Source organism: Ixodes scapularis, unplaced genomic scaffold (genome assembly GCF_016920785.2).
Source record: "Ixodes scapularis isolate PalLabHiFi unplaced genomic scaffold, ASM1692078v2 PGA_scaffold5__190_contigs__length_132052651, whole genome shotgun sequence".
Classification (NCBI taxonomy): domain Eukaryota; kingdom Metazoa; phylum Arthropoda; class Arachnida; order Ixodida; family Ixodidae; genus Ixodes; species Ixodes scapularis.
In genome coordinates, this window is record NW_024609880.1 from 93063389 (window position 1) to 93087994 (window position 24606).

Sequence of the window (24606 nt, forward strand, 5' to 3'; positions counted from 1 at the left end):
GGATAATTGATGTAGCAGCTAGTGGCAACCCCTAGATGACGCTCAGATTTGTAAAAGGTATGGTACTATCAACTCATGAAATGCCAGGCCCTATAAGTGTTCCCGTCTTATTGCCTTTTCAAAAATAATGTTTCATTCGAGCTCGCTGCGTCCTTTTAACGGTTAGAGCTTAAAACAGGTTATACATTATTGCTGATCCTCAGCATAACCCTCTTGAAATAACGAACGGCTGGGGCTCCAACTGTTTATGGTTTAAGGTTTAAGTCCTTAATTATTAATATTTTAATGAAACGTTATATTCGATATTATGACTCAACTAAAGTCGGCACCGTTTGAGTACTTTATTATTATTGTAGCATGTCTAATCACGTGAAACACGAATGAAAACATTGTTCAACATGTCTGACGAAGTATTTCAAATGTTTAGAGAATAACCATAGCATCTAGATAGAGCTTATGTGTTATTCAAGTAGACTGCCACTGCGAAAATCTGTCAAATCCCCCATATTGTTTTTAAAGCTTTGTAAGACGCCTTAAAGGAAAAATTTGATAATTCTGATAACGTTACTAAAGATAAGACTCTAACAAGAAGTATGACTGTTACAATGTTTTGCTGGTTTCACTATTACTACATAAACGCACGAATAATCGCGGTAGATCACAGTGCACGTCGCCTTTGTTACTTCTACGTAAATTTGGATTCTGGCGCTTCTAACTTTGCCTGGCATCTAGCACCAAGGTGAAAACAGCAACAACGGACGATTTATTCTTCAACGTTTCGTATATATATATATATATATATATATATATATATATAACGAGCATGGTGGCGGGAGGCCGAAGGCGTGGGTATTTACCTGAGAAGAAAAAAACCCTTGGTGAAAACAGCAACAACAAACGATTTATTCTTCGACGTTTCGGCCGGCGTCCGGCCTTCCTGACGAAGGCCGGGCGTCAGGAAGGCCGGACTCCGCCGAGTTGTATATTTCTGCCTGCCTATGCAATATTTAAAGTGTGTTTTATATTTCTGTATTGAAACAGATTATCCGGTGTATTTATGGCATCGCCATACTATCGAGGGCCAAGCTATCTATTGCGTTACAATCTTCGTGAAATTGCTGCCATCCAAACAAAATTGCAACTTTTTTTTAATTATTATTACAGAGAATGTTAAAAAGGAGAGGGTTAAAAAGGTGGCTTCTGGGAGTGACCGACACTCTCACACTCTAAGAAATTCCTGCGCGTCTATTTACCCGCAAAACAATGGAAGAGCCAATCTCTATGATCTACGAAATCAGCTGAGGGAATGATGCGGCGGAACATCTGTTTAGGCCAAAAATTTAAATCTGCGCTGTGGTATTACGCAATGCAAGCATGACGCTTTGCATTGCGTAATGCCAGAGCGCAGACTTCATATTTAGGTCTAAACGGATGTTCCGCCTCATCAATCACTGAGCTGATTTCGTAGATCGCAGATATTGACTCTGAGTGTTTTGCAGCTAAGTAGACGTGCAGGAATTTCTTAGAGTGCAGAAGCTACGGAACCGTAGCTTCCTGGAAGGGACGGCTTTACCATTGAAAAATGCTGTCTGCACCGAACTTTTCGGACCGCTTTCAAGCCTGTGTTTGAGTGCTTGAGACTTCCACGATGTAAAGCTATCTAGCCATCTATCGCTGATGCTGATGCTGACGTGGGAATCTGTTTCGTGCGGTTCGTCCTATGTAAAGAGAACAGGAAAGAAGATTGTCCTGAAATTAAATTACTTCTGCACTCTCAAGAAAAAAGGGTGTCAAAAGGCGTATTCTTACACCCTTTGTCCCATATAATACACCCCCAAACTTCAATTCGACATACAGCGCCCTACAGTCGAACAGACGGCCCGAAATTTTACGAGGGGCTTGATAGCCGTGTGGCACAACTTATTAAAATAGCTAATGTACAGTACGTTTTACTGAACACGAAAAAAATAATCGGGGTTTTCTTGGCCCTACTGTAAAAACTCGGTGTTTTCTTTATCTTGTCTTTGATACGTACTTTAGCTGTTTACAATGTTGTACCATACGGCTATCAAGCCCCTCGTAAAATTTCGGGTCCTCTGTTCGACTGTAGGGCACTGTACATCGAATTGAATTTCTGGGGTGTATTATATGGGACAAAGAGTGTAAGAATACACCTTTTGACACCCTTTTTTTCTTTAGAGTGTGTGTTGGTTTTGAGACGCTGCTGTCGTTGTCCTCTTTGTCCCTCCTTGTCCTTGTACCTCTTTGTCCCTCCACGTATTACGAGTTTCGGGCAGCAAAATAAGAGACATGGACCCGCAAACCCCGCGTGCGATTCCCTCGACTTCGTAAACAAGCAAAACCCAGCCAGGAGTAAGCGCGCCTTGCTGACTCAAAAGAGGATGCCACCGACCCTCTCTTCGAAGTGGGCCCTTCCCGCATGGATTGCTGATCTTGTATTCGGGATAGAGGGCCAGTTTTTCCGCCGCAATGTTTGCTCTTATTATTTTCGGAGTAGTGAGCTGAACTGGTGGACTGTGGTGTCTAGCGGTTGTGGCGAATTCGTTGGTGGCGGACTCTCCTCTCGTCACTCGTACGTCGATCGAGTCTACTGTTTGTTTGATATTACGCTCAAATAAAGGCCGCATGGATTAACTATGCATCGTCTGGTACGTACACTTTATTTCTTAAGTAGGTTCTCTATGTCCTATTAGGTAGAAATAAACCTTATTGGGGACACAAGAGACAGTACCTGATTGGTTACCTAGAATTGAAACGCTCGACACGTTAAGGGAATTTTGAGGTGTCAACGTCAGCTAATGAAGGGATGACGATTTCATATTTCTTCCTCATATGTATATACCTGTCATGTAACCATGTCGTGTAACCACGTGTGCGCAATGTAAATATGTGCGTTTGTGTGAGTTTTGTTTGAATAAATCAGGTTATAAAGAAAAAAAAAAGATCGGTGGCCGAGTGGGCTAAAGCGCACACCCAGCTCGACGCGGGTGGAGCGAAAGCTCGCGCTGCAGAACCCAGGGATCCTGGGTTCGAGCCCCACCCCTGCCCGTTTCGATCTGGCTGAGCGTCGTACCGGCGTGCGGTCGTGTATCACTACTGCGTGATGCCCGTTAAAGACCCCAGGCTAGCGGTTGTAATGCACTGGCTATATTACTCATCTACAGCGTGTGACTCGTCGCAACTATAATGGCTGACCAACTAAACGCTGTATCCATAACCCGTAACCCAATTGTCAATAAACCTTACAGGCCGATCTAGCGCAGGTGCCGTGCTAGCTCCGTGGTAGTGTGGTAGCTACGCAATAGACTCACGATGTCTCTACCGGTCTTCGCAGTGGTCATGCAGTGTCGTGTGCTTTCAGTAGTTCATGCGACTGCGTTACAAAAGCCGCCATGTCGATCGATTGGGGACGTGTTCCGATCTTCTGCCGGCAAAAGACTAACAAGGTCGCGAGTAAGATCTTTGGCAGACCTTGGCACCCCGAATATTAAAGAAACTTTTACCCGAACCAAATCACCAGAGTGAAGCCCGTTAACATTATGGGTCAATACTTTTCGCGGCGGAGTCAAGTGACGAACGTGAGCATCACGTTTCTTCGTTGCTTTGTCTGCTTCAACGCTAGGACTACAGCGCCATGAACACCTCACCAGTGACAGATGCCATCTTGTTTCGAGAGCCAGCGACGTCACGTCTGCATGTGTCGGGTTGAGATTGGTAGCCGCTTCGCAATTCGCGAAAGCGGTTGCGAGAAATCGGTCCCGAAGCGGTTGGCAAAAAGGCGTCCCAACCGCTGGATCCCAGACGCTTCGTGGTTGAGAACGTGCGGATCCGCTTTGCGATTGCGGATCCGCTTCCAGTGTGAGCGCGCCATAAAAGCGGTGAGCCTTTGTCCGGGTCTGCAGAAAACGCGGTGAACCTTGGTCCGGTAAGCTTTTGTTCGCGGTGAGCTTTTGACCAGGATCCACCTTGTCCAGCACGCATCGCTAAGCGCTTTTTAAAGCGGAGGTCACACAGCTCATACAACTTTCAAAAGACAGTTTGCCAACACGAGGCACCGCAATTTCTCCGTAGTTCAAATGCCGCGTGCCAAGTTTCTTTTTGAACTCACTGCCATGCGGCATCCGAAGCACGAATCTTGCGGTGACTCGCGTTCGAATCTCTATGCAGACTGTTTTTTTTTTTTGTTTTTTTTTTTTTGTATGATGTATAAGCAGGGTCACCCCTGCTTAACAAAACTACGTCCTCGCGAGACCGAATTTATTAGACGAAAAACATTATGCGTTGGTAAGCCATATAATATTTTATATTCAAGGACAATGCATTTGTTTTTTTGTTTTTTTGTTTTTTTTTTTTTTTTTGTTTTTCCATTCTAAGCCAGATGTAAGACACTGCTACCCGGGTGGCGACTCATCGTGGCCGGGCTTCTTAATTAATGGCGCTGGTTAAGGCGTCATGGCGCCTTAATTTATGGTAATTAGTACGGGAAGATGCATAGAAAACGAAAGTAACTCTTCAGAAAGACAAGCTGGCTCATCCAAAATCTTGATTAGGTGTGGCCAAGTACGTAACCGAATGAGCAGCAAATTACAGCATACAGACGCCTCGTAATTTTACGTAATAGGGTTTCGCGGTTCCCTGTTAAAGAGATAGATAATTACTTGGCGCTGCAGTCTAGTAGAACTGACTCGGACGCGCTTTTACCCCGCATTAAAATGCACGAGACAGAAAAAAAAACTTGTTTCTGAAGTTTTAATATAAAAGCTGGCAAAGCGAAGAAGCCAAATCAGCACCAAATTAAAAATGCGAAGATAAAGGCCGGTTCACGTAGCGCTAAGTTAGCGCTACGTGAGCGCTCCAATGGGCGCTCATGTGGCGCTTCCTAGCGCGTGATGTAGCGCTCGGTTAGCGCTTCAAAAGCGCTCTGTTGACGCTTCAGAAGCGCTTTGTTAGCGCTCTGTTAGCGCTCTCACGCTCCTTGTACCGTGCTTGCTGCTGCGGAATAGCGCGTGCACGGCGACTCTTTTGTTGTTATTTTTCTTTTGGCATTAAAAGAAGAGGAAGTAAAACAGCCGCTCTCCAAGCAGAGGGTCGGGCAGGCGATCCAGAGTCATGAACTCTGAGCGACTAATTGATTGGGTATGACCACATCGCTTTCTAATTGATATGCGCGACCCTGGTTTCAAAGACACGCAGTTAAAAATAATCGCCTTCGAAAGAGCTCTGTGTCTCGGTCCCTCAGCATAGGAGCAAGGTTCGCCGGGTACCCGCCGGTATCTCGGTGGCGAAAGATTTCGCGCACCCAGAAGGCTCTCCTGGGCATAAAGTCTTCCACACACGTATGCACTAATTGCGTATCTAAGAGTATTTGTCGAGTTTCTATTTCAGCGTCCCAGATGTCCGCCATGGTGCTGCTGATGCACACCCAACCACAGGAACCGGAACCGCAGTGCACGCGCTCATCCGCAGCACCGCGGTACAAGAAGCGCTACTAAAGCGCTAACACGGCTCTACCGAAGCGCTAACAAGGCGCTACTGGAGCGCATACGAGGCGCTACAGGAGCGCTAACAAGGCGCTACAGAGGTGCTAATCGCGCGCTATGTTAGAACTAAGTCACGCGCTAGGAAGCGCCACATGAACGCTCCTTGGAGCGCTCACGTACCGCTAACTTAGCGCTCCGCTGTGTGAGTGAATTAAGAACGAGATGATGGAAAACAGGTCTGCAGTTTGGGATCCGTCTTGTTCGTTGTCACCTTCATTTCGATGCCTTAAAAATACGCCTTGCTTGTTGGTTTGTACCAACAAAAAAGAACGGGTTAAGCATGGCGCTTATACTTTAAAAATGTCCCGTCGAGAGTGCAATATTTTACTCATTCCATCCACGCTAAAGTTTCTACCCACGTTTTGACTTTTTTTTCGGATGGTAGAAAAGCTTAAAGTTTACGCAGAAATCTTAGACAGGGGTTAGAGCCCCTAAGCAGGGTGCGTCGACTTCCGGGCATCTCATCATCGCCCAGCAGCCAATGAGATTGCGGCATTGGTCGCTATGAGCGTCAAAGAACCAATCAGGATGCAAGAAGCGTGGACATAAAGAAACCACGCCCTCTTAAGCTGTAAGTGGCAATATATACAAGGTGACCCCCCCCCCCCCCCCCCCCCAAAAAAAAAAAAAAAATTACGAGGTTTTTTTTTTATCGCAGAAATAAGCCATGCGTCACCGAACGCTAATTCTCTCCCCCCCCCCCTCCCCCCCCCCCCCCCCAAATATAGCGCTAGAGGTCCCAACCAGCTGCCAAAGTTTCCAGCACTAATCACTATCTTGTTTAAAAGTTGTGATTTTCTGAAATTTTCAATGAAAATGGCGACCGATCAAGCTCTCGAATACATTATGAAGCTCTCTAGCGCCATTTACCGCAAATGGGCGAAAATAGGCCCCATTTCGTTTTCAATTAAAATTTAAGAGATTTGTTTATAACTTTTGAATAAAATAACCGTTAGTGTTGAAACTTTGTCATCGGGTTCGCACCTCTTGTAGCGCTATATCTGGGTGGAGAATGAGCAATCGGTGATGCGTTGTTTATTTTTGCGGAAAAAAAGAACTTGTAAATTATTTATATTTATTTCTTTATCGTTTTTTTTTCCTGTTTTTTTTCTTTGCGGGGGGGGGGGGGGGGGGGGGGGGGGGCATTTTAGCATGTACTTCGTTTCAGCTTCAAGGGGCCATGAAACGATATCGGGTTGGAATGTTCGTGACTTTACAGAAGCGTACTGCTCCTAGCTTGGCTCAAGTATACTCGCATAGACCGCATCTCATTAAGAAGCTTCTTTGACGCGGGGAAACTGCGAGGATTAAAGGGAACCATTTCTTTCAGTCTAGCCTTCGCAAAGCTGGATGACATAATTGTGGCATCGAAACCACCCGCCTGACGACAGTCGACGGCGACTCGTGGGTTGGACGCGAGAACTGCTTGAGCACTCGTTTTCGGCTCGTGACAATCAACGCCTCGGCGGACTCTCGGGTAGTGACTCGTGTCCACCCGCTGCGGTGATGAGAATAGCCCAACTCTAACAATGCCTGGGTCGCTAAACTCGTCAAGCACAACTTTGTGTCCGAAAGTTGCGGAACGCGCTAATTGGACTCTCGCGACGCTGACGTCGCGCCGAGCGAGGTGTCAATCATTCAAAGCAAAGTTCATCGAGGCGCGCGTGCGGCGCGTGAGGGGCGCGAGGAGCCCGCTGATTGAACGGCTTCGCCGATGACGTAGCGCCCATTTGTCCCTACATCCCTACGCCAAGCTAAAATTAATGCTTTGCAGATTGTCCCTAGGCGACCTGCTGACGCTCAAAATCCCTCCGAAGTTTGTGTTAAAAAGAAACCTCTTTTGTCGAAGTTGTCGCTGACGTCAAAGTGACGTTTCCGAACTTTGCGAGAGCCGTGGTTTGAGCTCGAGATCTTCGCTTCGGATCGAGGCGAAGTTAAACTTTGTCAACATGGCGGTGCCGTATGCTACGGCCGAGCTTATCTTCCGCCACCGTCGGCGTCGCTACTGAGACCACTGGGGACGCCTTTCGAATCCCCGACGACGACTTTCGGCGACAGTACGGGCTATCGAAAGCCGTTGTGCGTTGACTCTGCGACGAGCTTCGTTCGCCGCCTCGAACCGTGGAACAACAAGTTCTCTGCGCGCTCCGGTTCTTCGGAACCGGTAGCTTTCAAGGCATGGTGGCGACTGACGAGCACCTGTCAGTCTCCCACATGACTGTGAACCGGGCTGTCAGAGTTTTTGCGGCTGCCATCGCTTTTTTTTTATTTTTTTTTCTGTATATTTGAAGAGGTACTAATAAGCTGGTATACAATTCAGAATGTTGGAAAACAAACAAGAACCGGGGTAATTCTTGGGTAGGGTCGAGTCTCCTGGCAGCCGGCAGAATTATTTCCCCGAAATTCTACTGGCAGTCAGTCGTCACTATTGGCGGTCAAATCAGTTCATCGAACGAAGTGTCATCGACAGATCGTTTCATCGGCACGCGATGTAATCACATGAAAGAGATTGTCTTCCTTTAGAGGTATATACACATTAAGCATTTTTCACCTTTAAACATGTAAGTGGGGTGTCCTATAACTAACACCCCAATAAGTGTAGCGATGGACTTTATAAAAGAAATGTAAACTTCACACCTTTAAGAATGTGTGATTTTTTAAACACGTTTCTTAAAACGTATGATAATGCCTACACCTTTTTATAAAGATGTAAAACTACAATACCCCTTCTCGTCAGGCACGTAGCCAAGGGGAGGGGGGGGGGGGCATAAGGCCTGGCCTTCCCGCCCCCCCCCCCCCCCCCCCGAAATTTTCCATTTTGCTGGGGCCTCCTCTCCTCCCTCCCTCTCATAGAGCACTTTGTCATCGGCGCCCCCCCCCCCCTCCCCCCCCTTAAACGAAAATCTGGCTACGTGCCTGCTTCTCCTCAAGGGGTAATTACCACAGTACGTTTCTTTTTTGGGGTGTACACAGCGGCCCGGGACCCATTAATATGACTGAACAAATAAATTACACAAACGAGTCGCCGAAACAGCACGTTGCTTCTTGGCGAGTGTCGAGGCAATATCGTCCGAAAACCGGCTTCAATATTGGCCGGATGTACGGTTCTGCGCCTCGTCCCTACATCCCGCAGGTGTGAGAGTACCGATGCAAATAAACGATTTATGTCTAATAGCACTGGCACCACTGATTTCTTAGGAGGCTAGATCGTGGATAGAGGCCTGTATTGCTGGGGTCGAGCGGCACCACCGGCAGTCATCGCTTGACACAACTCAATTTTATTACGTTAGTAGGTTGTTTTCTACCATGAAACTTCTATCATGTTTCCGCAAATAACAGTTAATATTGTGGGCAAGAATATTAAACGCGTTAGAATACCAATCTTGTTTAACTAAATGTTGTGTGGTTGAGGGTCCAGGGCTACTTTGTTGGGCGTTAACTGTGATGTGTTTAATGAGACAAGGGCTACCGAGAGTTATTGTGGAGTCATCCGTGGTTCCGGAGTCATCAAAGCTCAGCAAACGATAAGTTAGAATGCCTTTACTGGGGATTTTCGCATCGTTTTGACCGCTTGTACATAGTGCTTCATGGTGAAAGCTTTTTCTTTGAACTCCTGTGAGGGCTTCCGTGACAAACTGAAACTCGGAGCGTGCCGTTCAGTCGCTCGACGTGCCATTTATTTAGCAACCGAAGCAAGCGACGTCGGTAAAGTCAATCGCGCTCCGGCCAATTTTTTTTTTTTAATCGATGTTCAAACGCTTGACGAATGTCTATTTGATCTCCAAGAACCCGACATAATCATCGCAGCACGTCGTAAAATGCTCGCCCTCGAGCGCCGCGTACAAGCTTCCAATTTTTGCATGTTTCTTCCTTAGACTTGCGTGTATTGCCTCATGATGTAAAAGGCCAAAGCAACAAGGACGAAAACGAAGGGAGAACTAGACAGGACGCGGCATATTGCCTGTCGTCAATCAATGGCCGCCGGTGAGGCCAGTGACGGGCTCCCAATTCGCGATACAGACTTGCACTGTGAGAGTTCTAATGCATTACACCCGCCGAGTGCTGCACGGAGAACAGGCCCCGAACGAACTTGCCGAATGCACCCAGTGCAGACTGATGCTGTCGCCATAGATGTTGTAGAAAAGTACCGACCTCAAACCGAAACTAGCGCCTTTTTGTTCGACGTGATGGGTGGGAATGCGAGAGTGCAGTCGCTGCCATCGTTTAAACGTCGGTTGCTGCAACGTGGAACTTACATTTGCGATGACTTCCACTTAAGCAACTCGGCTGTCAGAGATATCTACAGACGGCGTAAGTTTCCGAAACCAGTTGACTACAAAACAGCATACGCTTGAGGAAATTGATGGAACTGTACGCGCAAGAGCTTGATTCGTTTTAAGCATAGCATTATGAGTGAACCACTGAAACGATACGGCTTAAATCTAGTTCTTTGGAACATCTAGCAATACGTTTCGTAAGACTTCTTATTTCCCCGGTGAAGGCATTGAGAACGAGAGCTTTCTCAAAACAAAATATGACGGGGCAAGATAGCTGCCGTTCAAATATGACTTTGCTTGAGTCTCGGGCAACGTCTCCATGTTTAGCCTTCCCGGACGCTGAGTGAATGCGTCGCAGGTTTCTGCTGTGTGAGCTTTGTCGAAAAATGTTGCACTTTTCACCCATACACAAATGATGCTAGATCTCGCGGCCCCTGTGGTTGTCCTGGGCCTTTCATTACACACTGGTAGGTTTCAGCGTCTGTACGGCTACAAAACGACTCAAATTTTGCAAATAAAAGACGGGCCGTCGATTCCTCCCTTCGTGAAATATCAGACGCTTACAAGTCAAGCTCGCGTTTGAGTTTGTGGCCCGCGGGACGCGATTTCGAGCAGAAAACCAACTTTTTCTTTCAGTTCCGCTGTGCGAATGTCTCATCGTAGCAGACGAACTCTCGTCGTCTGCTCTCGCTCCTCGCCTGGCCGAGGCATGACGGGATTGTCGGCGCTAGAGAGCCCAAAGACGACGTACAGCGAGCGGCGTGAACAATCGCCTCCCCGCGCTGTTTCGTGCTCTCGTGCAGCGCCTAGGGATCGCGGGGGATTTTTCGTCAAAAGTTGCGAAGTTGAGCGCGCGCAGGGAGGAGGAAACTTTGCGGCGTTCTTTTGGTCACTCCCCCCGCTACGTCAGAAAGCGAAGAATGTTTTGCCCCACGAGTTTAGCTACCCTGGAGCGCAGAACGCGTTTTCTACTTTGCCAATTCCAGCGCGTGGCTATGATTAACGTTGGTGGCATAACATAGGCACCAGGCCACCTAACCGCTTCTGCCGGCTCCGAGTTGAGGGAATAAATGATGCTTATTTCTCCAATTGTTTTGACAACTGCCATTGCTTAGAAAAAAACTAAGGCAAGTTTATTCAGCTATTAACGTTAGGGAGTGATTCTAAGTATCATTTAGCCAAAGTAGAAAGATCACTTTTATTTATTTATTTATTACAGAGCTTCTTTAAGCCCAGACGCAGCCGACGCCACGACTTCAGGGGATCAATCAATCAGCGCCAAAAGCGCGAGTCACTTGGCCTTTCCTGTTTATGATTGGTTCAGCGATTGATATAACACGTACAGAAATATCACAAACACCATGATGGTTAGTTTTTGACGCCGTCTGAATGATCCCCTCAGCTCGTAGCGTCGACTGCGTCTGGACTTAAAACGAAGTATGGTACACCCACAATCTGATATGTGCAATGACTGCACTATAAAAAAAGTTTGTGCGTCTACTTTTACGCATAGAGTTATTATAATGTACGCTAGAGGTTCAAGTGGCGCTAGTGTGCTGACGCAAATTGAAGCAGACAGCAACCAGTCGAAAATTGACTTCCGGTAACGCATTTCTTTGGAAAAAAGTGAGTGCATTTTCTCTCTGCGCTCGATCATAAGAGCAAATATCCCGAATAATTCATACGTACTAGGTAGCTTGGAACATTTCTCAGTCAGGCCGACGAAATAATTGGTCAGTTACGGTGTTTTTCTTTCAAATTCATTGCATTAAAAACGGTGCTAAAACAGCTTCGTACGTGTATTTATGTGCACTGTCGGACACTGTTAGCGCGAACACGACGTCGGAGCTTTTCAGCGTGGGGGTATACGTGCCAAACGAACGAAGAACATCTGGAAATTAAGAAAGACGGCAAGAACTACGCAGTAACACCGGATCAGTAACTACACGTGCATATACGATCAAAATTAATTGAAGGCGACGTAATCTATTCCTATTTTAAAGAAGTAAGTACCGTTTTATTCTTTCTGCTCTGAGCGAAGCTGCTGCTTCTACGTTCAAAATATCACTCGCACGCTCGAAATCTTTGAGAACAAATGCCCGATAGAAGCTGCCCGGCAGAGAAAACAATACGAAGAGAAAACTTTTATAGCCCACGGACTTTATTCTCTACGTTTTGAATGTTTTTATCAGCTCATGCACGACGGGGTCATTTTTATATAGTGACAGGACTGGCATATTATCAATATATAAGTGTCATTTCAAAATCAATGTGGCATACCATCCGAATCTTTCATGGAACTCCTTAGGTTCTACCTCACATCTACCTTTGTAACTTTTAGCGGCAGTACTTACATCCAAAAGAAAGGGATTTGCATTGGCTCCTGTGTAGCACCTGTCTTATGCGACATTTTTCTTTCCACCTGTGACAGGGCAATAGCCCAGAGCCTTCCCACAAACCTTGTAACACGTATCTTTAGATACGTCGATGACTATCTCGTTTTACTTTCCATCGGACCTGACCAATATGATTGTGCTACATTCAACATCATAAGCAACACTTTCATGACACAAGCTCAAGGACTCAAATTCACACATGAGTTACCTACTAATAGCAAGCTTCAATTTTTAGATTTACAACTGTCCTTTAAAAAATCGCACACTTGCTGGACTTATGGACCACGGTCCAAAAAAAGACTCCTACCTTTTGATTCTGCACACTCCAAGATCATCAAAAGAGGAATAGTGCAGAGTTGCTTTAAAGCGGCCCTGCACGAGTCCTGTGAACACACGGCTAAGCGCAGTTTCGAAGCACAAGTGCAGAGGCTGCAGGATTCTGGATACACCAATTCATTATTGTTTGATGTAGCAGAATGTCTGACAACTCCCAAGGGAAGAGGACAACGAAATTGCAAGAAAACGCGACCGGCAGTGATACCCTACTTCCACAACATATCACACAACTTCAAACGGATAGGCTCCAAGTATGAAGTACCAGTGGTACTTTCAGCTCCAAACAAACTAAAAAAATTGTGTCCTAAGATTAATTCGCAAAACGAAAATAACAACAACTCCACCGTCAAGCATACGCACAAGTACGTCAACTGCAACATCAACGTAGTCTACGAAATTCCATTCACATGTGGAAAAGTCTACGTCGGACAATCTGGGCGCTGTGTGAACGTGAGACTTCGAGAGCATCACCTTTCTCTGAAATCATCACCATCGGGACATCTCGCCATACATGTCCGTGACTGCCACTGCACACCCATATTCCAACAGACTAAGATCCTCAAGCATTACCATAGAAAAAGATCCCGAGAACTCTATGAAGCGACAATCATATTGTCTCTTGGGGGAGCTTGCATAAGCGCACCATCAATAGCGCTGTCCGAGAAAGACATGAGATACCTCGACCTTTTTCCTTAACGCGGGTCATTTTAGTGTTTTCTAACCTTATCTTTGCCCTACTGATTTTGTTTATATTTCTGAATTTTTATTACATTTTTTTCGCTAGTGTCAAGGGGTAAGATTTAGTTGAAAATTTTTAATGCGCCTCTATAAACTATAACAATATTTTTTTTCTTCTTCTTCTTTTTTACCTTTACATACCTAATTCTTCTTTTATGTCTTCCTCGGGGAATGCATTAAACTTCCAGTTGGAGTAAGCGCTCTGTCCTGTCCCCTCTTCTTTTCCTTGGCGTTTGCGCTTTTGAATTTTTATACAATGTGTAGCCAACTAGCCCAACAGTTAATTTTGATTTAATTTTAATTTTGATATAAGCGTCACCGGATTGCTGGCGAGCCTTGAACACACTCTACATTCCTTTCGATTGAAATTTTGCTTCGAATCGTCGCTTGTTTCTACACACCTGCTCCGGAACACACGTTTGGGACTGAAATGTAGCGAAGTTAAACATAGGTCACTGATGAAGAAAAATGCGCTAACTAAAGCAATTACACTTTTACAGTGTTAATCAAGGTACATACTAATCGGTACGACCCAAATAACCAAAGTGTTCCGTGTTATTTTCCGGCGAAGAGACAAAATGCACGCGCGCTTTCCCATAGGAATACACAGGAAGACTGGAAAAGTACACTGGTTGCTGTCTGCTTCAATTTGCGTCACGGAAGTCGCATAGACACTAGCGCCAGTTCAACCTCTAGCGTACATTATAATAACTCTATGCTTTTACGCACAACCCTCGGAGAGCCAATCACCGCAACTTACGAAAGCAGCGCAGCGAATGACAATGCCGAAACATATGTTTAGACTAAAAAACGCAGTCTGAGTTATGACATTAAGCAATGCAAAACGTCACGCTTTCGTTTTTTGGTCTAACCATATGTTTCGCAATCGTCATTCGCTGAGCTGCCTCCGTAAGTTGCGCTGATTGGCTCTCCGAGGGTTGTGCGGGAAAGCAGACGCACGGGCTTTTTTTAGAGTGTGGAAGCCTACCAGCTGCGGCAGGAAACATGGTGAATACCCGCAATCGTCAGCTAACTGTGCCACGTTGTACAGTGCAGGTATATAAACACTCTTCTTTTTTCTTTTTTTTTTTTAATTCTTAGCGCGTGTACGTGTATGCATATGCGTGTGTGTTTCTGGAACGCAGAAGGCCGCGTGAAGCGCCTACTCATCCTTTCCAGGCACGGCAAACGCAAGTGTCGCGTGGGGGACTTAGCGAGCGCGGGCGTGTCGCGCAAGGCGCATGCGCTGTTTCTCGTGACGAGGTCAACTAGATCCTCGCCGAAGTGGCACGCGCAAAAAGTTCTGGCCGTCGGTCGATTCGGACATCTCTCGCGGTAACGGATTCGATCTGCCTTGTCTTGACGGTGTTACTGCTGCAATGAGTAACCAACGGATTTGATGACGCGCGTCATACACGCCTCGCTTCGACCAATCTCTTCGGACACGCGTATACGCCGCTGACACGCGGAGCAAAGCGTGAGCGTCTCTCTGCGTGAGCGTTATGAAATTGATTAGGCGCACGTTTCGTTATGTAATTCGAGTATTGTGTACCCTGCGTATAAACGGGCGGCATCTGACCCGTCGCGCGGGGTTGCGCGCGCGCCTGGTAATTGCTTGGACGTTTCGCGAATAAAGGAGACGCCTGGTAAAAGCAGTCCGAGAGGCGAAATTATCTACCGTCATATTTTTTTTTTTCTATAAGAGCTGCTTATTGCGTACTTTCGTATGATATACCATTGCGGTGATACGCATAAGTCCGTCTTGTCATTTCCTTGGGTTTATTACGGAGGGGATATAAATGGGCAGAAACGAAGCCTTTGCTGGTTATCAGAGGTGTTGTAACAACAAGAATAGTATAACTCCTGGGGGAAATAACGACGTCGCAAAGTGTTTATAAATGCCTTATTACCCAAGAGAAAATGAAGCGAATAACGATGTAAACACACTTTATTGAGTGTGAGCCACTGGAAACAGGATCCTTTCGCGAAATTGTTACCCTACGCACGTGTGATGCAGACGATTTACGCTCGGCTGGTCCGTACCAGCAGTTTTATTTTTGTCCTACATTTTCTTTTTTTACTCGCCTTCGAGCTCAACTTCGTTTCATACCGCCACATATCCGAAGCTGTACATTCCGATACTTCTCGTCCAGTAAAACAGGCACTTTCGAGCCACAGCCTGTCGTGTGAAAATCACAGCCCCCCGGATGCAAGTTCTTAGTTTTGGCCTGCAAGCGTAGCAAGAGTTAGGCACACCGAGACACGCAATGGCAAAATCCATATAAGCCATATCCATAGTTGTACCGCGACGTCAAAGCTATTGGCGCAAGCACCTACAGCTTATCGGTGTAACATTTGCTCCAGAGCACTTGCGAATTAATTTTTACTCAAACCCACGCCCCGTGAAGTAGCTTCGATAGTGTTGTACACTATGCGACAATATCAGAAAGTCTTGGCTTAACGTTCTTGCCATTATTAGGGCCAGTTTCGCACTCTGGCGTCTTTCATAACACTGTCGCAAGAGCTTTCTGGTAACACACAAAGTGCCGAAATGTGAGAAAATATGTATAGACGATTTCATAGCCCAAAACGTAACAACCGTGAATCTGCAATTAAGTTCCGTTTAGCGGCGCCACTTGCGTACTTTTGCAAATAAGAGAAGGACGTGCCCATTGCCAAAATACGTAGCAGTTGTACATCCGAGAATCCGTTAAGCGAAAGGTTTCTGGTAGCCACATCGCTTTAAACGCCACAGGCTTTCCTCCGCTATATGAGCCTATGACGGATTTTATGCGTACGTTTTTTCTTAACTGCGTTAGTTAACTGTTGATAAGTGACTATACAAGTACTCCGCTGACCTCTTCGTGTTTGTAAATAAACAATCCTCCTCTCTTGTTTCAGTTTTCATAGTACAACGAACTACACAATGCCGCGCTGCCATGTTTTGACGCAGTTCGCGCTAGAACCGTGTTGGCTTACCTAAGTTTCCCTCACATTATGACAGACAAGTCGCCTATATTGTTCTCTCACTTGACGCTCGTACGCTGCCTTCGATGAAGCAATTGCATCGTATAGATCCGCCTAAGTATAACCACAGGCACCGCTATCTCGACTGATGGAGAAGATTTGAATGTGTGCCCAATCGCGTCGACCGCATTCCAGGAATAGCGATCCAGTTCAACCTTCCTCACTGCACTTTCTGCAGACGATGAGTTTGTTGGCGGGAAACAGACAGCGTTAAATTACGCTGATAGTGGCCCATTACCATGACTGAAATGGCATCATCATTTAAGTGGATAGACACTTTTTTTCCTAGACTAGACATTGTCTGTCTAATGCGAAAGAGCCACGTCACGGTTATGTGGAAGCAACAGGTCAAAACGTCTCTGGGCGAACATCCTGGTGGCAAACACGCGTAACTACAAAAATAGGAGCCATATCATCACGTGAATATATCCTACTGCGCACTGGTGCACCAACACCGGCAAATGTGTAAGGTGTACCTTCAAATGCAAACATAGGTATAGGCAACCACACTATAACACAAAATGTCAATATGACAAGAGCAGAGCAGATCGGCTGGGTAAGAGCGACCGATGTTCAAAGTGTCGGAGACGCACGCTTCCAATATGAGAGTGAAGGAGTATTAAAACATAGAACGGTCTGGGTACGGCGCGGATTTTAATTCAAGCGTTTCTAAACATCCTTATAATTTTTTCACACTTTCTTTGCGGTTCGCAAACAAACATGTCGGCGATGAGGGTGAAAATGGTTAAAAGAGTCATGACAGTTATAGCATACGATAGGTCAAATACTGCAACAGTGCTTGCTAACGAGAAACTTCGATTTAGATCGCACAGAACACTTCCTTTTGCCTTTTTTTTTTTTTGTTACATTTATTCATGTATTACACAATAGTGCAGGACAGATTCCTGACCCAAGCACAGTGCATCGCGTGATGTTTACACAGTCATGTTAAAACAGGATACGCGTACGATCCACCAAGAGCGACCATTGAAAGTGAATAATATCCCTATCTCATGGGAATTTCAAATATCGTTTATGTCTGAAGCCTTTGAAGAATTTGGTGAAACCACCGCAGGTCGAGCGGCACGCGCGGAGTCGGGATACCGAAGTGTTTCACCGCTCTCCTATAGATGGCTTGCATTGGGGTGACATACACCGCATTGTAGTACCCCACGCCGATGAAAATGTACTTTCTGTAGCCTACACCTTGCACCATCGAATTCGTCTTTTGTTTTGTTCACTTCGGCAAAAACAAGTAGAAACGACCACCAGCATTACACAATGACGTCGCAGGCATACCATGCATTGGCATTCGGCATGAATGCCAATAGACCGATCTCACCGAGCGTTCCACGCATGCGTGACGCCGCCATAACCGTAGTTCGTTGGAGGCAGACGCCAGTTCACGAGATAGCTCATGCCGCCTCGTGCTCTGCTCGCGCAGACCTCCAGCAGGGTTGTCGCGCGGGCAGAAAGACTACAGCTCCCACGATGCATGGCGGCAGCAGTTGCGTACTCAAACTAGCTGTGAGTTCGGTCTATTCAATATCCTAAGAAGTCGAAGAGCAAGATTTAAAAAAATTAAGATATACTTAGTATCTTTGCGCCATTCAGGCACCTATAAACAATCCACAGGTCGCTTGAAAATTCATGTCTGTGTGTATACATTTCATCGACATGTCGCACAAAGTCGTCATAATGGAACGCCTCTCAAGTGCTTTCTGTATTTAGAATGACAGAGCCTGGCTGCCTCAAATTTGCTTTGTGTGCTTCGCCCTCTTCATGCACGCATATCTCACCTTTTTCTGATTGTCTGCGGATGGACAGTTTTCCTCGGAACATTGCCTTGCACGTACACCGAGTCCTCGCGCTTCTTGAGCGAAAAACTCAGCGACCTCAGGACGTTCGATGCCGTGGTAGAAGCACCGTAGCGTCGTGACCATGAAGAAGACCTTTCCAGTTTCGGTTTCGCCGTGACCGGCGCCGTGGTCTCCGTGCCCTTCGACATCATGGTCCTCCGAAGCCTACTTCTCTTCGAATCAAAGTTCGCTAGTAACCACCGTATCGCTGTCTGTCACTCACACCACGCGTAAAGCTACCGGGAAAAAATAAAAATCTGTCGAGGTATCCGGTCAAATTAGAAGTGTAACGGACAGTCTAGGACAAGGCGTGATCTCTCAGGAAACGGGGGTCCCGGTTATGTAGATTGCAAATGAACGTCGCAGAAGACCGTGAACGGACGTGCGAGGTTCCACTTGGGACATCAGCTCCGTGTTACGCGGCAAGGTCGCATTACTGCCCGAGGTCGATCTCGATGACACTCGTTGGAATCGATGGCTCCGATTTCCATCTCAAATTCACTTTCTTCACAGGCGCCCGTCACAACTTATCGGAGAACAAACAAGCGAGACACCACACTCGATCCACAGGAAGACCGCACGGAATCACCACGGTACACGATGCCATCCAGACGAACAAGAAGGGCAGACGGCAAAAAATATCCCGAGAGGAACAACACGAACGCTCAGCGAACATCATATCCGCGATATATCAGGAGGCAGAACCGCGAATGCGCAGCGGAGCTCACAATCCGGTTTTCGTTGTCGTCGTCGGCGGTGGCAACTCCCACGCTTGTTCTTGATGCTCGCTTCGGGACCAGGAGAGGTGGGGGAGGACTTCCGTGAGACTTTTCTTTCTTACTTCAGCGTGGATTCGTCCGGTCGGCGTGACGACGTCGCCGCCAGCACCAACGTCGTCTTCGACGTGTCCACTGCCGCCGTAACAATGATCGCGACGTCTCTGCGACGCGCACGGGTGCGCGATGGTGACCGACATATCATGCTGCCGAGGTCGCCGTCGAACAGGTGCGCGAGGGACACGACGACATTGTAGGTGTTGCTGTAGAGCGAGTGCTCGCGACTTGCGGCGGCATGTGTGCGTGCGCGGGCGTGCCGGAACTTGAACTGACGACGACCGGTGCGTTGTTCGGGCGCGCGCCCTCGCTCGAATACCGCGAAAATTAAACACAAAGGGCGTTTTCACGTCGAGCGGCGGCGAAGAGCAGGCGACGCCTCGGATTTGTTATTTGAGCGCCGCTGCTGCTGCTGCTTTCTCTCCGCCTGGCGTCGTCTCCGGACCACTCGCACGCAACGCACTTCATCAAGTATGAGGAAGTCTTGGCGAAAGGAGCTGGCGCATCGCCTTCCGAAGCTACCCTTGCGAGCGTGCGTATGTGTGTACGCGTGCGCCTAGGCACGAAGAAAAGAACGGGTAACCAGGTAGTTCGTTCGTACGCATTTCTTCCTCTCTTATAACAAGTGACTCGGGCCTTCAGCAGAGCGTTACAAAAGGAGTCTTTTTGGGATGAAAACCTGACTTGCTTCGCGTGTAATTACGTTGGCATTTTTATATTAGATTTCCAGCTTTTCCTCATACTATAGCGCTTTCTTCACTTAGCTGCAACATGAAAGCTGTATTTTATAAATGCTAAAATTGGCTCTACAAGTACAAGTCTTCGGGCGTTTGGGGGCACAGAGTAATACATATATTATAAACAAATGAATAAATAGGTGCCTCAATCGCTCGATCGCTTAAGCAACGTGAAGCCTCAGGACTGTACGACACCGTGTATCTGGTTTGCCATTTACCCGAACGCTTTACGAACGAAAACTCGTATGAGTTAGCACGACGACATTTCTTTCCTTAAACCTGCTGATTAGAATTCTTGAATGTCAGCACGAACGTCCGCGTCCGCTACGTGACGCGAGCGTAAATGCAGTGTATATACCCCTAATTTTCTTTTTCTATACAAGCTCACATTAAAACTTCTCGTATGACCGATTGACACTGCGTCAACATTCGAGAAAGTTTTTACGTCACTCAAGCCAAAACAAAGGTGCTATAGCATGCTGTATGTTCGCTGATAACGCGGATGAATCTATACGTGGTAAAGTACAGTAAAGAGCGCTACATGAGCCCTACTTTCCTAAGCCAGGTACCGGTCCGCGCTCCGATGGGATGCCTACGTGATCCATCCCCGCCCTATCCCAAACCGGCCCGATCCCGGCCCGGCTGGAGCTACCCCAACAGTGGGAGATAAAGCACGTATCGGGCCCGGGTCCGAGAACATTACGTATACTACCCAGCCGGCGGGCCGGTTCGGGTCCGGGCTTTCCGGTTGACCCGGGCCCGTGCGAGGCTCTCCTGATTCATTTCTACCTGAGCGACATTATTTATCCCCCGAAATGGAAACATTGGAGAGAGCCCCTCCGGGGGGAACAGAGAGCACACAGTTCAAAGGACGACGAATATAAATAAGAGCACATTATAAATGTGTTACAGACAAACACACACCAGCACCACTGTTTACAGACATGCCCGCATTCGAGCACGCAGGGTGTGGGCAGTGCGCGTGTGCAGGAACCACATTTTGCGTGAGGCGAAGCATCTGCGCATGCGCAGTGCCGACAGCAGCGCCACCGCAGAGCCCTGACAGAACGGTGAGTTGATCTATAGTGACTGACAGCTTAAGAAACATAGGACGTGACTTATGCGGAGCGAAAGTTCGTCTGCTCATTTTACAGGGGTGGTGGCAACGTTCCTAAACACTCAGTTGGGACACTCACCCTTGAAACCCGGACCGCTCGCGTCCACCGAGGCCGAGTTAAGTACGATAACAGCGCCACCTTTTACCGACATGTCAAAAGATGAAAGTTGATTTATATAGCTACTGCGAAATGGTAATGCCGGATATCGCCACCGGTCCTTGCGCGACTCAATCTGAAAATTGGGTTGTGGGGATATTTATACAGCGTGTACTTGGTCAGCCATTAAAGTTGCGACGAGTCACACGCTGTAGATTAGCAACTTAGCCAGTGCAGTACAACCGCTAGCCTGGGGTCTTTAACGTGCACCACGCAGTAGTGATACACGACCGCACGCCGGTACGATGCTCATCCAGATCGAAACGGGCAGGAGTGGGGCTCGAACCCAGGATCCCTGGGTTCTGCAGCGCGAGCTTTCGCTCCACGCGCGTCGAGCTGGGTGTGCGCTTTAGCCCACTCAGCCACCGTTCCTTTTTTTTTTTCTTTATTGCCAGGTTTTATTTATTCACAAAATACACCCTCAGAAGCATTTCTGAAAAAGGTCAAGCTGACTTACGACTGACGCACTCTGATTAACATGAGTGACCAGTCCGTCTAGAACTGGCAACCAATCAGGCCCTTCTCCCAAACCCTTATACACTTCTCTAATCTGACTAATGCTCTGAGTAAAATAGTGACATACTGGTCGAGCATCCACATCAGCATGCCGCACTGCCATGCGGCTCTTCCAGATACTGTGTAAGCCAATAACCATAAGTAAATCATACGGTACAGAGTCGGTTGGGGCAACAGGCAGAAAACGTATCCCATGTGCGCTTAGAGGAAGTTCCTTTTTCAGACTTCGCTGCAGTACATCCCAGTAGAACACTGCGTCCCAACAATCTAAAAACACAAGCTCTATCGACTCGGGCCTTTTGCACAAGATACAGTTCACAGTCCAGGGAACAAATATGCCCTTTTCGTCCAGCCATGTTTTAACCGGAAGCGTTCCGCTGTGAAGTTGAAAGAAAAAGGTTTTCATAGTGGCCGGGACCAGCATTTTCTTAACGCGTCGAAGTACATCCTGTCCTGAAGTCTCGCTGTAAATAGCTCTATACAAAGGGGTTGGAAGTGACGTTTCTATTAGATTTCTTGTAAGTCGCTTTCGAGAGACAGTACAGAGACATTCTAAAGAGAAACGCGTGGTTAAAAATTTGTATGCACCGACAACTTCCTTCAAATAAGCACTCAGTGGTCCCGTAGCACCATCACTGGATGAAACGATGAAATTGGGTAAGACATCCGACAATTGAACCTGAAGAACAGTACGCAGAAAGGGATCCTCTTGATCACGCAGGAAAAGAAAACGGTTAAGAATTTGGCCCATGAAAAGATGTGATAAAGAAAGACCACCATGCCGTACACGCCGAAACAAATTCATCCGGCTGACGCGCTCCCAGCTGGACGCCCACACATATATAGCGAATACACGATGCAACTTCTGAATGTGAAATCGAGAACAATGCAAGACCTGTAGAAGATACCACAGCTTAGCGACAAAAAATGAGTTACACACTGTAGCTCTCGCGAAAATAGACAAATGGCGGCCTGCACTGGGGGCCGCTTTCTCGCGCAGCCTATGTGTCTCTTCGCTCCACAGACCCGCGCTGTCAAGATAGTATTCCAATGGTACGCCAAGATAACGGGTGGGAAGGGTGGACCAGGCAATTTGAGCGAGAAAGGTTGGCTTCGATGCCCATCGGCCGTGCCAAAACCCCGAACATTTCGACCAGTTCACTGAACATCCGGTCCGAGTACAAAAAGTTTTGGTGATTTCGATGGTTTTTTCAATACTCTCGCTATCTGTGCAAAAAATAGCAATGTCGTCCGCATAAGCCAAAATGCGTACCTCGCGCGCATTCAAGGTAAAACCGCGAACGTGTTCACTCCGAATGATACTTAAGCAGTATGGTTCAATATACAACGCAAACAGTAATGGCGAGAGCGGACAGCCTTGCCTAACAGAAGATTTTACAGGAATGCGTTCACTGACTCGCTTATTAACAATAAGACTCGTTGTACAATTATAATATGCCATTTGCACACCTTCAAGAATAATAGGTCCTATATCGATATGCTTCAAAATTTGGCTTAAAACGTCATGAGACACCCGATCGAAGGCCTTTTCCAAGTCAATTTGTAACATGGCGACTTTGCGCAGCTCACCGTCACAACACTCCAAGATACTGCGCGCAACATGAATGTTGGTCAAAATAGTCCGACCCTTTATGCCGCATGTCTGATGAGGCCCAACAACACTCGTTATCACACGCTGCAAGCGGCGAGCGAGGACTTTCATTAGTATTTTATAGTCAACATTAGTAAGGCTTATTGGACGGTAGGAGTTAACACTGCGAAGCTTAACGCGATCGTCACACTTTGGGATTAACACTGTGTGTGTGCGTGAAAAGGAGGGGGGGAGAGCTTTTCTTTCATATGCCTCGGTGAAAACTTCGAGTAACACGGATGAAATTTCATGTTTAAATGTTTTGTAAAAACCAGCATTAAGCCATCTAAACCAAGGCGATTTTCCGGGTCTTAAAGGGGCGGTGCAACGATATTCAATTGGAATGTTTTTCACTTTACACGAGCTTACTGACACTAGTGGGACTTAAGGATACTTGCATGCAACGCCAATGACCAAGAAATTTCTTTGTTGCGCTTAATTTCGAGGACAAAACCGAGCGATTTTACTCAATCTCTCCTTCGAAGAACCTGATGACGTAGCTGGGCGGTAGCAGTACCGTCCAGTGACGATATTTGAATACGGCTCATAGATTGCACCCGAGCATGGCGTGGACACTCGATTTGGGCTCGTGATAATCGATAGCTCGAGAAACATTCGGGTAGTGTCCTGTGTCCAATCGCTGCAATGACGACAACAGCCGAACCATAACAATGTCTGGAACTCAGCGCGTGTCCTGTGCCTTGCCAACCCTAGCGCATGGCTATGATCAACATTGGCGGCATATAATCGGCTCCAGATCACGGGGCCGCTTGTTCTGGCTGCGAGTTGAGGGGGTAAACTCTGCTCGTTTTTTTTTTTTTTTTTTTTTTTTTTCTGCGACATCGATTGCGTGTGGTGAAAACGAACGGGTATTTCACAGATAATTAACGTCAGGGATTCGTTCTAAGTGGTATTTCCGCAAAATACAAATATCAGTTCATCGCCCCTTTAAGTCATCTATCGCTTTTGTTACCTCTGACAAGCTGATTGGTTCCTCTAAAAAGTCTTTATCGTTTCCGTCAACCTTCGGCAGTAGAGGCAGAAAGTCGTCTTTAAATCCTGACAGTGGTGGAGCGCTACAACTAAACAGCTTTTTATAGTGCTGAACAAACGCCTCTTCGATATGACTTTTGTCGCTGGACAAAACTCCTAAGTGTTCTATTTCAACTACATCATTAGCTCGCGCGTATTTCTTTTCCGCCGCCACCATTCTTTTGTCGGCTGCTCTCCCACCAAAAAACGCTCTGAACGAGCCCGTATTGCCGCCCCCCTGTATCGGTCGAGATCGAGATTTTCGAGTTTGGCTTTCAAGTGGTTAATATCCTCAATGAAAACGCCGGGTCCCGGCATTCTTCCTGTAGCAGCTTGTCTAAGTTTTTTCGGTACTCCAATTCTTGACTC

General features: G+C 46.9%; 1 protein-coding gene across 1 annotated transcript in view; it reads right to left on the minus strand.

Annotated features, from left to right (window-relative positions):
- The window catches only part of LOC8053318 (E3 ubiquitin-protein ligase TRIM32), a 79331-nt gene that overhangs the window by 7276 nt on the left and 47449 nt on the right, over positions 1 to 24606 (minus strand). The window lies entirely within an intron of this gene.